Below are 12,610 nucleotides of genomic sequence, written 5' to 3'. Positions count from 1 at the left end.
TTTATATGTCCTCATGTGTGTTTAATAAGTAAATGTATATAAGCAATGTATTATTGAATACATATGTGGGTATATATGTATAAATAATTTCATGAGTACTAAAACCTATATGATAAAGGACTTATAATTTGAAAATATTTAACTCCTTAAAGAACACTGTTCTACTTATAATTTGAAAATATTTAATTCCTTAAAGAACACCGTCCCCAATATTTTGATTATATACCATCTTTTTGTTCCTAAATTTTGAGAGATGGGAAGGGGAAGGATTTAACCAAAACATACTAGTATCACTTCATTCTTATTATAAATGAAAAATTGTTTTTGTTTTTGCTTTTACTGTCTTTAATATATTTAAACAGCATTTTCTTTGCTAAAAATAAATTTTAATCAAATTTCAAAAATAAGAAGAAAAATTACTTTTAACAGCTGAACAGTGGAAAGATTAAATTAGGAAGAGACTTGAGGTTGGAAGACTAAAAAGAAGGTTATTGCCATAGTCCAAGCAAGAGGTGATAAATGAACTAAACATGGCAGGATTTGGCAGTGGATTGGATCGTAGGCTAAGCCGAAGCAAGCAGTCAAGGATGACAACTTTTAAAGTCTTGATGACCGTGAAAATGATATTCTCAATAATTCTGGGTAGTTTAGAAAGAGAGGAGAATTTGAGGAGAAAGTTAAATTATGTTTTGGACATGTTGAATTTGAGATATTCAATTTGAAACATTTAACAACTGTGTGATCTTAAGGAAGTCATTTAACCCTGATTGCCAGCAAATGAAGAAACCCAAAAGGCAGTTAGTGATGCAGAACTATAACTCAGGAGAGAGACCAGGACTGGATATGTAGATGGGGCAATTCAGGAATGATCAGAGAATGAAAGCAGTGACTGAGGAAGGATTCCTGCCTGCTGATTCAAGGGGGCACGATTCCAGAAGGAATCCAGGAGTTGTTGACCACTACAAAGTCTTGTTCTGCAGAACCAGGAGAGCAACAATAAGATTATACGATGATACGTGACTCTTTTCAATAAGGAGGTGATTCAGACCAGTTCCAATAGACTTGTGATGGAAGGAGCCATCTGCATCCAGAGGGAGGACTGGGGAATGATTGTGGATCTCAATATAGTATTTTCACCTTTTGTTTTTGTTTGCTTGCTTTTTCTTTCTCATTTTTTTTCCTTTTTGATCTGATTTTTCTTGTGCAGCATGATATTTGTGGAAATATGTATAGGAGAATTGCACATATTTAACAAATTGAATTACTTGCTTTCTGAGGAGAGGGGTGGAAAGAAAGAGAAAAAATTTGAAGCACAAGAGTTTGCAAGGGTGAATGTTGAAAACTACCTTTACATAGATTTTGAAAATAAAAACATTTAAAATTTTTTAAAAGTTAAAAAATTAAAAAGTGAAGGGAAAAAATCTCAAACAACTGTGTGCAATCTAGATAAAGAATAGCTATTATGTAAAGGGGAAAATAGCAGAAGTCCCCAGAAATTCATAGGAGATGAATCCCAGAAATGGGGAAAACCCATGGCCTGAGATGACGACATACACATGTACAAAACACAGATACTAATGCTAAGAGATAGCAAATCTGATCTCATTTCAATTTTTTAATAAAGCTTTTTATTTTCAAAACATATCCATGGATAATTTTTCAACATTGACTCTTACAAAACCTTGTGTTCCAAATTTAAAAAAAATTCTCCCTTTCCCCCACCCCAAGAAGGCAAGTAATCCAAAATATGTTAAACATGTTAAAATATATGTTAAATTCAATATATTTATACAATAATCTTGCTGCACAAGAAAAATCATGATCTCATTTATTTCACTGAGACTTGGTGGGATGAACCTCCTAACTGACACAAATATGGTTGTGGAAAGAAATTTCTTATTCAAAAGAGAGAAACTACATAATGGGAAGCGGGGAAACTATTGGAATAGCATTGTTTATTAAAAATGTATATTCATTATAAACTACTTGCATTTTTGTTTTTCTTCCGGGTTATTTGTATCTTCTGAATTCAATTCTTCCTGTGCAACAAGAAAACGGTTTGGTTCTGCACACATATATTGTAACTAGGATATACTGTAACCTATTCAACATGTAAAGGATTGCTTGCCATCTGGGGGAGGGGGTGGAGGGAAGGAGGGGAAAAATTGGAGCAGAAGTGAGTGCAAGGGATAATGCTGTAAAAAATTACCCTGGCATGGGTTCTATCAATAAAAAAATTATTTAAAAAAAAAAAAAGAATGTATATTTATGAAAAAAATCTAGGAACCATTGTGGTCAATTTTTGGATAAAAATCAAGCAGAATTGAAATCAATGTCAAATTATAATCAATAATGTCTAGGGTGTATTCCAGACTGCCTAGATTGAACAAGGAACTAGGTGAAGAGTTTGGGAAAGTGATCATGGTCACATGATGGAATAGTGATGGGAGACTTCAATTATCTGGACAGCTGATAGAGGGCTCTCTCGGATCAAGACAGAGGAGCTCGTAATTGATTAACTTTCCTTAACAATACTGTCATCCTTCAAAAGATAGAAGAATCAATGAGCAGAACTTCTAGATCTGATTCTCCCCAAAAGGAGAAACTTTTGCTGAGGTGGGACTAATGAACCTTGAAGGGGAGGTCAACCACTTCATCTTGAAAGTTAGGATTCAGAAAAAAGGCCTGCTATAGTATGGTCTATATACTAGATTTGGGGGAGGACGCATATCAGTTCAGAAGGAGGCTAGTAGGATTCACATCCTATCATTCTTCCAAGGAAGTCAGTGGGGGGAGGGGGAGGGAAGGAGGTGGAATGCTCTTGAAAAGACAAAAAGAAACAGTTTTGAGGAGGAGAGAAAGGGGAGTATCCAAAGAGTAATATGGTTGCACAGGAAATTCACAGATCAACCTAGATTTTTTCCTAAAGACACGTACAAAAGATTCTAGCAAGAACAAGTGCCGTGATAAATTCCAAAGGATGGCATAGTCGGATAAGAATAAGTGTCAGGAGTGCTAAAATTCAGAATGAGCTAAGGCGGCTGATGCAAGAGAAACACAAAATAAAAAGGTTTTAAAATGTACCATCTTGAAGGAAGGAGGATCAAAGAAGTAACACACTGTTCACTAGCTGAAGACCAAAAAAAAGGCTCGACTGCACCTGTTCCTTGAATGATCTTTGGCCTGGAAAGGACAGAGTAAAAATAGCTAATGGGAGTGGATCCCCTAGATAGGCAGGGGTAGCTATAGAGTACCTAGTTGCTTTCAGTGAGTTAGCTCAAGTTTCCCAGACCAGGTTAAGGGCGTTCTTGGTGACTGAATGGGCTGCAAATGGGAGATCTTTGAAAGATCTTGAAGAACATTTGAGATATCACCAGACTGGAAACAGACAAATGGCCCAATTTTCAAAAAAAACAAGAGAATGGAGCCTGAAAATTTGACTTCAATTCTTGGCAAAATTCTAGAGCATATTACTTAAAGGATTAATCAGTGGGCTTCTAGCAAAGGAAGAAAAGGGAAAGAACCAATATAATTCCATCAGAAAGAAATCATTCTCACCCTAACTTCCTTTGAGGTTCTTAACAGTTTGAGGGTCATAGACCATTTTGACAGCCAATCCAGTGCAGCCTATGAACCCCTTCTCAACAAATTTTTAAATGCATAAAATGAAATGTATGTGATTATGAAGTAAACGAGCTACAATGAAATTTAGTCATCAAACTATATTTCTTTTAAATTTCACAGATTCCAGGTTAAGAACTCCTGCTATAGAGTGAAAGAGGGACTCATTGGAATGGTGGGTTCCTAGTTCAGCAACCCCAAGTTTGTTTCTCTTCTAAAGGAATCTATACCACAGGGTGGCACTATCAGTCTGGGGATTGACTTTATTTCTGGAAAAGGGGAGTCCCCATAAGTCAGGGGTCTGTTCCCATTGGCAATCTCAAATTCAGTGAGAAAGTCCAAATAACAGGGTGGCCATAAGTGTGAGGGGCAGGAGAGAGAGAGAGTTATATTTGTTGCTAATGGGCTATCTGGGTTTAAGTGTTTCCTGCATTTTTGATGGGTTAAGTAAGTTCTGTAAGTCCATACATGTTTATATACATACATACTTAGACACAAAGACACATTTTATTTGGTAGCCAAAGGCAGCACCGAAACACTAATAATGAGGCAGAGTCACACCTCAGTCATTAGCCTTGCAACACAGCAGTGTCAGCTTCATTCCCGGTTCATGGGCGTCAAATAACCTTAACTGCCTTTGTCCAGAAGTAATAACTCATCAAGCTAGCAGAATTAACAGAGATGTCCAAATCCATGGCTTTCTTAGGGCCTAGCTGTAGTTCCTTGCCCTTGTTCCTCTCATATTGAAACATGTGTATACACATATGTATGTACGTGTATCTGTGTATATCTCTGTGTGTATTTATACAAGGTTTATATATATATATACATACATATATATATATATATATATATATATATATATATATATATATATATACCTTAAGTACTTGTTTAGGATTTAGGACCCCGTGGCCCCCAAAGACATCCAGTCTATTTGTATTATTGTATATATATCTATATATTGTACTATGTATATTTTATATATGTGTGTGTGTGTATCTATATCTATAAGCAAAAAGTATAAATGACTAGCTCAAACTCACACAGCTAGAGTCAGAAGCCACAGTCAATTCTTTCATCAGATTTTCTATCCCCAGTGCCATATACACTCCCTCTAGGAGTCACATTTCTCCAAGGAAATATGATGTGGGGAAAATATGAGCAAGATCAAACCAAATCTGGCCCCTGGAAGCCCAGAGTTTTCTGGGTCACAAGTTAAATAAGCAAAAACCTAACAATCAAGTTCTCCAAAAGTGTAATCAGCAGCCTCAGGAAACAGTACCCTCACTGGAGGTCCTGGAGAAGGCTGAAGGCTCCCGTGCTATGGAAGGCATCCTCACACAGATAAGGGCCGATTTAGTCACCCCTGTGCAAAGATTCTTCTGATAAGGGCATTCCTGGGAGGAGGAAGGGGCCCAGAGAATGCCGATGACAATCAGGATCCGGACTTCCCTGGAGCTCTCCCTGCTGACCCCGCTGCCTGGCGGGTTTCCACACAGGCCGTCTCCCGGACAAAAGGAGTCCAGGGTTCTCGGGGAACGAAGCTGATACTGCTGTGTGTAAAGCCGAGGTGTGACTGCCCCGTTCTTGGTGTTTCCGGCCGCCTTTGGATAGAATGAGAGTATCATAAAAGCAATTCATACAGAAGCTGCTGATAAGGGCAGATGAGGCTCTCGTGCTCACAGGCCATGAGTCCAGTGGGACATCGTGACTGGGGCTCTGTCAGATGATGACAAAATACACTTTCTGGTTGGGAAATTTGGTAGGGACAGTGACCCAAACACACAAACAACCCCAAGCCAAAAACCTCGGTCCCGTTTCTGCCGTTGACCAGAGATGGAATCCAGGACAAATCTCATCTGTAAGATGAGGGGGTTACCCCGCGTGATCCTACACCCTTCCAGCTGTAATTTCTCTGGAATTCTGCAGAATCAGCAGAACCCTGGGTTTGCTTTCTGCCTTGAGCTGACCAGCAAAGAGTTTCGACCGCTGGAGATCTTTTTCCTATGAATGTCGAACATTATCCATATATATATTGATAATAAAATTTAATTTTTTTTTAAAAAAAGGGAGATCATTTTCCTGCTGCATGCTGATACATAATTCCAGTTTTTCTCAAGCTGCCTATTGACCCACGATGCTCTTTGCTGAGTCTGCAAATCTACCCATAAATTCATCTTCCAGTGTGTGTACACAAAGTCATGGCATTCAGTGGTTTGCAAATGACTGCCTGGAGCATTTCTGTCAGGGTTTGCAGTGAATTGAAATCGAGTAGTCTCTGGCTCCACGCTCTCTGTTTCCTGATTCCTGGTTATCATCTGTAAATGATTAAATATGGCTCTGCTGTGCACTGTGGAGCATTCATCACAAATAGGCTGTATTGATTCCTGTCCTCAAGAAGTTCCTATTCTCGAGTCTATACATAGAGCTATAATTTTAGAGAGCTTTGGAACTTTCAAACACACAGCTGAGTGTGGGAAATGAGCCTCCGTGCACATTAAGCTAGCTAGCTATTCTTGAAATACTGTAGGATGCCAGAAGATGCCAAAGGATGCCAGAAAACTCTTTTGGCAGAGTCCTTGTTGCCTAGTGATACGGACTGTCCTGGTTAGATTAACTAAATATGGGTGTGTATGTATATGTGCATTATGTATATATGTATAGTGTATATATATGTGTATATATATATATATGTATATACATATACATATATATATATATATATGATGGGAGATTCTCTGCAGTTTGATTTTCACATGTCAGAAGGACAATAAAAATGGCACGGGGGCAGAAATACGTTGTTTAATCATAGATGTACTGGTGGATGATTTGCATGTTAGGGGGCTTTGTGAAAACTCAGCTCTTGGTTCTTTTGTAGTCTCTCCTCCCACTCCCCTTTCCACCGCCTTCCTTTGGCCGGAGTCCACAGTATGACATGATGAGACTGGGAACCTGAGACAAGAGCCTGTCGAAAAGATTCCTACCCAAGCCCCTGCCCGAAAAAGGAAGCCGTGAAGCTTCTTGGCTTAGGAGTTGCAGAGTTTATTTAAAGACCATCAGGCTAGGGGGGTTGGGGGGCGGCAATATCTTGAAAAATATTGGCGATAAAGCCCGAATGTTCTGTACGTTGGGAATCACTCTCGTTCTGTAGGCTTGCCCAAGGTCCACGGGTCTGGGAGCACTTCATAATTACAGACCTTCAAGACCCATCACGAAGATAGTGACATGTTGGATGACGCATTAGTTTGTAAGGAGCCATGCAGGATGAAGAATAACAGTGAAGTTCTTTTGCTACTCTGAAGGATTCAGAGCATAATTATAATTTTTACCAAGTTTTCTATAAATTTTCAAGCATAACAGATGCGGACACCCCCAGGCTTGACTGCATATTGCCAAAAATACTAAGCCTAAGAGAGCTCAGTACAATGGGGAAATAAAATGGGTCTTAGATATGAACTTGTAAGGCTTTGGTCCCTTCAAGGTCTTGCTCTGCACTGCCCCTGTACCAGCTCTGTGCATTGGCCAAGTTGCTGCATTGTTTAGATTTCTCTAGGTTTCATTATACATACCATGGCCTACCTCACAAAGTTCTTGTGGCTATCAACCACTCACCATCCCTGTGTCCTTCCTTGGCCACCATTCTTTTTTTTTTTTTTTTTAAATGAAAGCTTATTTTCAAAACATATCCATGGATAATTTTTTTTAACATTGACCCTTACTTACAAAACCTTGTGTTCCAAATTTTCCCTTCCTTTCCCCCACCCTCTCCCCAAATGGTAAGTCATTCAGTATATGTTAAACATGTTAAAATATATGTTAAATCCAATATATGTATATATATTTATACAATTATCTTGCTGCACAAGAAAAATCAGATCAAAAAGGAAAAAAAAGAAAACAAAATGCAAGCAAACAACAAAAAGAGTGAAAATGCGATGTTGTGATCTACATTCAGTTCCCGCAGTTCTCTCTGGGTGCAGATGGCTCTCTTCATCACAAGGTCATCGGAACTGGTCTCAGTCACTTAATTGTTGATGAGGGCCACATCCTCAGAATTGATCATCATATAGTATCGTTGTTGAAGTATATGATGATCTCCTGGTCCTGCTCATTTCCCTCAGCACCAGTTCCTGTAAGTCTCTCCAGGTCTTTCTGAAATCATCCTGCTGGTCATTTCTTAGAGAACAATAATATTCCATAAATTCACAGACCACAATTTATTCAGCCATTTTCCAATTGATGGGCATCCACTCAGTTCCCAGTTTCTGGCCACTACAAACAGGGCTGCCACAAGTATTCTTGCACATACAGGTCCCTTTCCCTCCTTTAAGATCTCTTTGGGATTAAAGCTCAATAGAAACATTTAGAGCTGAGTCTTAAAGAAAGCCAAAGAAAGTTAGGAGTCAAAGGTGAGTAGGGGAAAGTGTCCTAGGCCTGGGAAGACACCATTGCACATTCTCCACAATCAGGAGGTGGAATGTCTTGTGTGAAGAACAGCAACAGGCCGGTGGAGCCAGATCAGAGAGGGGACTGACATAGAGGAAGACTGGGAGGGTAGAAATGGCCAGATTTTAAAGGGCTTTAAGTGCCCAAAGATCCTGGAGGTGATTGGGAGCCACTGGGGTTTATATCTACATGGGTGCATAGCATGGCCATATTTGGGCTTTAGGAAAGTCGGCTTTGGCCGCTGAGTGGATGAAGGAATGGATTTAGGAAGAGACTTGAGGAGAGATGTCCCACCCCCAGGTTGCTGTTGTTAGTCTTAGTTAAGGAGGGCTTTACCTAGGTCATGTCTGTGGAGGTGAGGAGAGATGTCATAAAAATCAAAAACGACAATATTTCAGTACATAATAAGCAGAATGCTGTGTGCTCATCTTGTAGTTCTATGTCATTTTAATTTGCTGTGGACATTTACTATCCAACTTAGGGAACGCCCCCCTGCCTCAACCTCCCCTCATTGTACATTCTGATTAGTTACCTCATTGATCCTTTTCGTTGGTACAAGGCTGTTATCAGTGCCCAGGTGGTCCAGGGTTAGAACATTGGGCAGTCCTGCACTTAGAGATAAGACCTTACCAACACTCAGATGCTCGGGGGAACACCCAATCCTCAGTTAGGGCAGAGAAGGAATATCCTGGTTAACTAGTCAGTAATTAGAGGGAATGCCCTAGAGAAGTCCTTCTCCAATCCTTAACCAATGGAGTAATCATTGACAATCCCTAGACTGCTTGATTTTTTCTCATTTCCATGATGAGATGGGTTCTTCCATTCCACAGGGATGACCCACCCTCCTGCACGGGACTTCCTCTGGACACTGCCCCTATTTAGGCTTTGTGCCCCTTATCACTGGACCATTGGACCCACCACTGGCTGATACAGTCAAAGTGCTGCTGATAAACTTCCCAGAAGGACTCTTGCAGTTGTCCCTTCCCAAAGGAATCCCAGTAAGCTGCCACACCCATGAATGTCTTACTTTAGTTCATTAGCTAATGACCCAGGCTGGAACCAGGATTCCTGGCAGCTGCATTTCCAGACAGAACTGGGCAGGGAGCTCCAGGGCCAGCCCCCTCCTCTCCAGAAAAAGCAAGGCCCGGGTCTCACTAGAGAATTCTCACCTGTAATTCCTCGTACCTTATAAACGGTCGCTCAAACTTGGGGCAATCCAGTGGGGTGGCCGCCCTGATGACTGTGGCCACCATGATTTAGAATCCAAAGGCAAAGTCTCCCCAAGGAAGCCTCATGTTTCAATGGGAGAGTTTCCTTTTATCTTCATCCCTCCAGGAGTGCCGATTACCACACATTCTCAGGCAGGATTTCCTGCCCTCACTGAGGAGAACATGAGCCAGAACCTGAAGTTCTTGCCTCAACGACGAGGGAATTCTCCTTCTATTCTTAATAGGATTAACAATCCCATAATATTAATAATTAATAATATAGTATTAATAATATTCTTAATTTAGTTTCCCTCAGAGAAATATACTGTTTCAATTTTTCTTTTAAATTAGGAACAGGGAACATAAAACTTGGTGTTATTTTTTAAACAATATTATATATATAAATAAATAAAACTCTCTCTCCATATATATAAAACAATATCTTCTTAAAACATACATCTTTCTGTACCTGCACATAATTGACACAATAGAAACTGTTTCTTCTATTCTACCTCTTAGATTCACAAACCCAGACACCAGGGACAGTAGGAGACTTCAGATACACTGTATCCCACTGGGAGGAAACCCCTCACTTGTACTATTAGCAGTTTGATGGGCCCAATGGTCAGGCTTCTGAAAGGGATGGAAGCAAAAGCAAGTTTGGGATTGGGGGAAGTCACTGTATTGGATAAACTAAGGTTAGTGAGGGTTTTCTAGGGCATTCTCCCAACTATCCAGATGGGGAAAGGGTGTTCCCCCTCTGCCTCTGAGAATGGGGTGTTCCCCCTAAGCATCTAACTGGTGATAGGACTTATCTCTGGGTACAGGGTAGATACAAGACTGCCCAATGTTCTAACTTGGTCTTGACCATGTCTAACACCCGTCTTGACAGTGGTGATGGCCTTCTGCCAAGGAACAGAGTATAGGATGGTGGCTCATGCAAATACACAATGAGGGAGATCAAGGCATGGGGGATTCAGTAATCCAGTCAGTAAATCTCCCCAGCAAATTAAAATTGCATCACAGGTCAGAGTCGCAGGGGGGGACCCCAAAAGACAAAATGGAGTTTAAGAAGTGTCAAAGGATCACACAGATATTCTCACCACATGATATAATTTGGTTTCCTTTGAAATCCTTCCTTTGTATTTTTATTTTAAGCATTTAAAAATATCAGAAAAGGGATTCCTAGCCCTATTATCCTTGACAGAGATGTACTAGATTGATATAGACCAAGTTTATAACCCTTGGTAAGAGAGAAAAGAAAAGATGAAGAATTATTAGATTCTTCTGGATGGCGCAGTGAATAAAGTGCCGGCCCTGAAGTCAGGAGGACCCGACTTTAAATCCGGCCTCAGACACTTAATTCGTCCTAACTGTATGACCCTGGGCAGTCACTTAACCCCAATTACCTCAGAAAAAAAGAGGAAAAAGAGAAAAAAGGAAAAAAAGGAATTATTAGCCTAGAAACTCCTTGAGGGCAGAGATTGTCTTGGATTGTCTGAAGCTAGGTTCCAAAGAGTGCCGCTAATTCATTCCTCTAAAGCGGTAACATTATTCAATTCCACACTGCATATTTCTATTGGGATGGAACCAATTACTATGTTTTACGTAAGAGAAATTATTCAAGGGGGAGTTATTACTTGCTCATATTCCCCAGTGCTGGCCACATAGTAAGCACTTAATAAATGCCTTTTTGTTGATGAATTCATCCATGGGATAATATTATAAAATACTTTCTTGAAAGCACTCCACAGACGTAAGCTGTTATTATGGTCAATGGCTGACCGTTTGCCAATGTACCAAAACCCCATTTCAGTCTCCAGACTCACAGTCCGGGGTTTGGGGACATGGACAGGGGGAAGATGGCAGCCTGCTGGACATGGACTTGGAGAACCCCAGAGGCTGGAACAGATGATTGCAAATGACCAGCTTGCACTTTCTCTGTGGAGTTCATGCTCCCCAAGATCCCTGAGCATGATTCAGGATTCTGATCCCTTCCTCCCTAACAATTCTTATGAGACCCGTATTCCGAGGTCTTAAACTGCCGAGGAACAGCCAAAATAACCCAGAGGCAAGAATTCTCCATTTTATGACTTGCTATGGCTTGGAACTTCTTCTCGTAGCCCCTGAAGGCTTTCTGAACACTCCCTTGGTGCCCATGAAGCTCATACCTGGACTGAACCACGGGTACGGGATGTCGGCAGGCTCTGGAGCATTCTAAATCCTTCCCTTGGACACGTTCCCAACCAGACACTATTGTCCCAATAAACTGGACCCGGAACCCTGTTTTGTCCTATACTTCTGCCATCAATCTGCTGTTCCTCAAGTCATTTTAATCTAAAAATAGATTCGTCTCTAGAAGTTTCAATGATTTTCAGACCGTTTTTCCCAGGCAGGATTCCCTGTGATTTTGCTGAATACAAGCCCTTCCCTTAATGACCCATTCTACATGGGGGGGGGGGGGAGGGAGGAATAGTGAGAAATCCTGGAGTTTCCTCCCTCAGATGATCAAATTGGGACAGATGGACTTAAGTGTCTTGTCCAAGAGAAAGCTGTATCTGTGTGTGTTCTACAAAAGTAATAATTCCCCCTTTTTAAGAAAATCAGATAAAAAACTTGAAAACTTGGCCCCTCAGCAGTCATTCCAGCCTGCACTGACTTTAGGTTAATGCCAAGACTGGAGTTGAATTCAGGACCCCCCTGACTCCCCATCGGGTGCTTAAGCCTCGATACCCCCTACCTGCCCAAGGTCCCTTGACTTCCTGCCATTTGTGGAAAGAATAGCGGGCCTGGGTCTCTTGGCCTTCAGGAGCACAGAACTTCTGGGGCCTGGCTGGGGATTTGTTTTGAAGTAGCCTTATGTGCTTCGTGCTCTGGGCAACTCAAAGGCAATTAAAATTAGATGGAACCCGCCAGCTTCCAGTTGCCAGATTTGAACCCCAGGGAAATCAAATGTTTTCTACTCGGGAACCTGGGAAATGCTTTCCCTTGTGATCTTCCCGGTAACCCACCTGCTACATTTCAAGGGCCTATTTTGGGGTAGAGCATCTCTAAATCTTTAGAGTTCCGGTTGCTTTTATTTTGAGGGAAGTTTTGATGGGCTAGCCATGCAGTTATTAATGGGTTACTCCTGAAATTCATTTCATTTTTCTCTTTTTTTCTATTTTCTGTGCAGGTGCCCAAAGGCCTCGGCGAGCGGCTTGAGAGCAAATTAAAAACCCCTACAAATTCAGGTATTCTCGTAGACAACTTGCGCTACAATGTAATTAGCAAAGGCAAATAAGCCTCTGATAGCCCGATCAGATTACTTATCGAGTTTTATTGGGCTGCAG

This window comes from Antechinus flavipes, chromosome 6 (assembly GCF_016432865.1).
Source record: "Antechinus flavipes isolate AdamAnt ecotype Samford, QLD, Australia chromosome 6, AdamAnt_v2, whole genome shotgun sequence".
NCBI classification, from domain to species: Eukaryota; Metazoa; Chordata; class Mammalia; order Dasyuromorphia; family Dasyuridae; genus Antechinus; species Antechinus flavipes.
Note: the sequence above shows the minus strand (reverse complement) of the source record.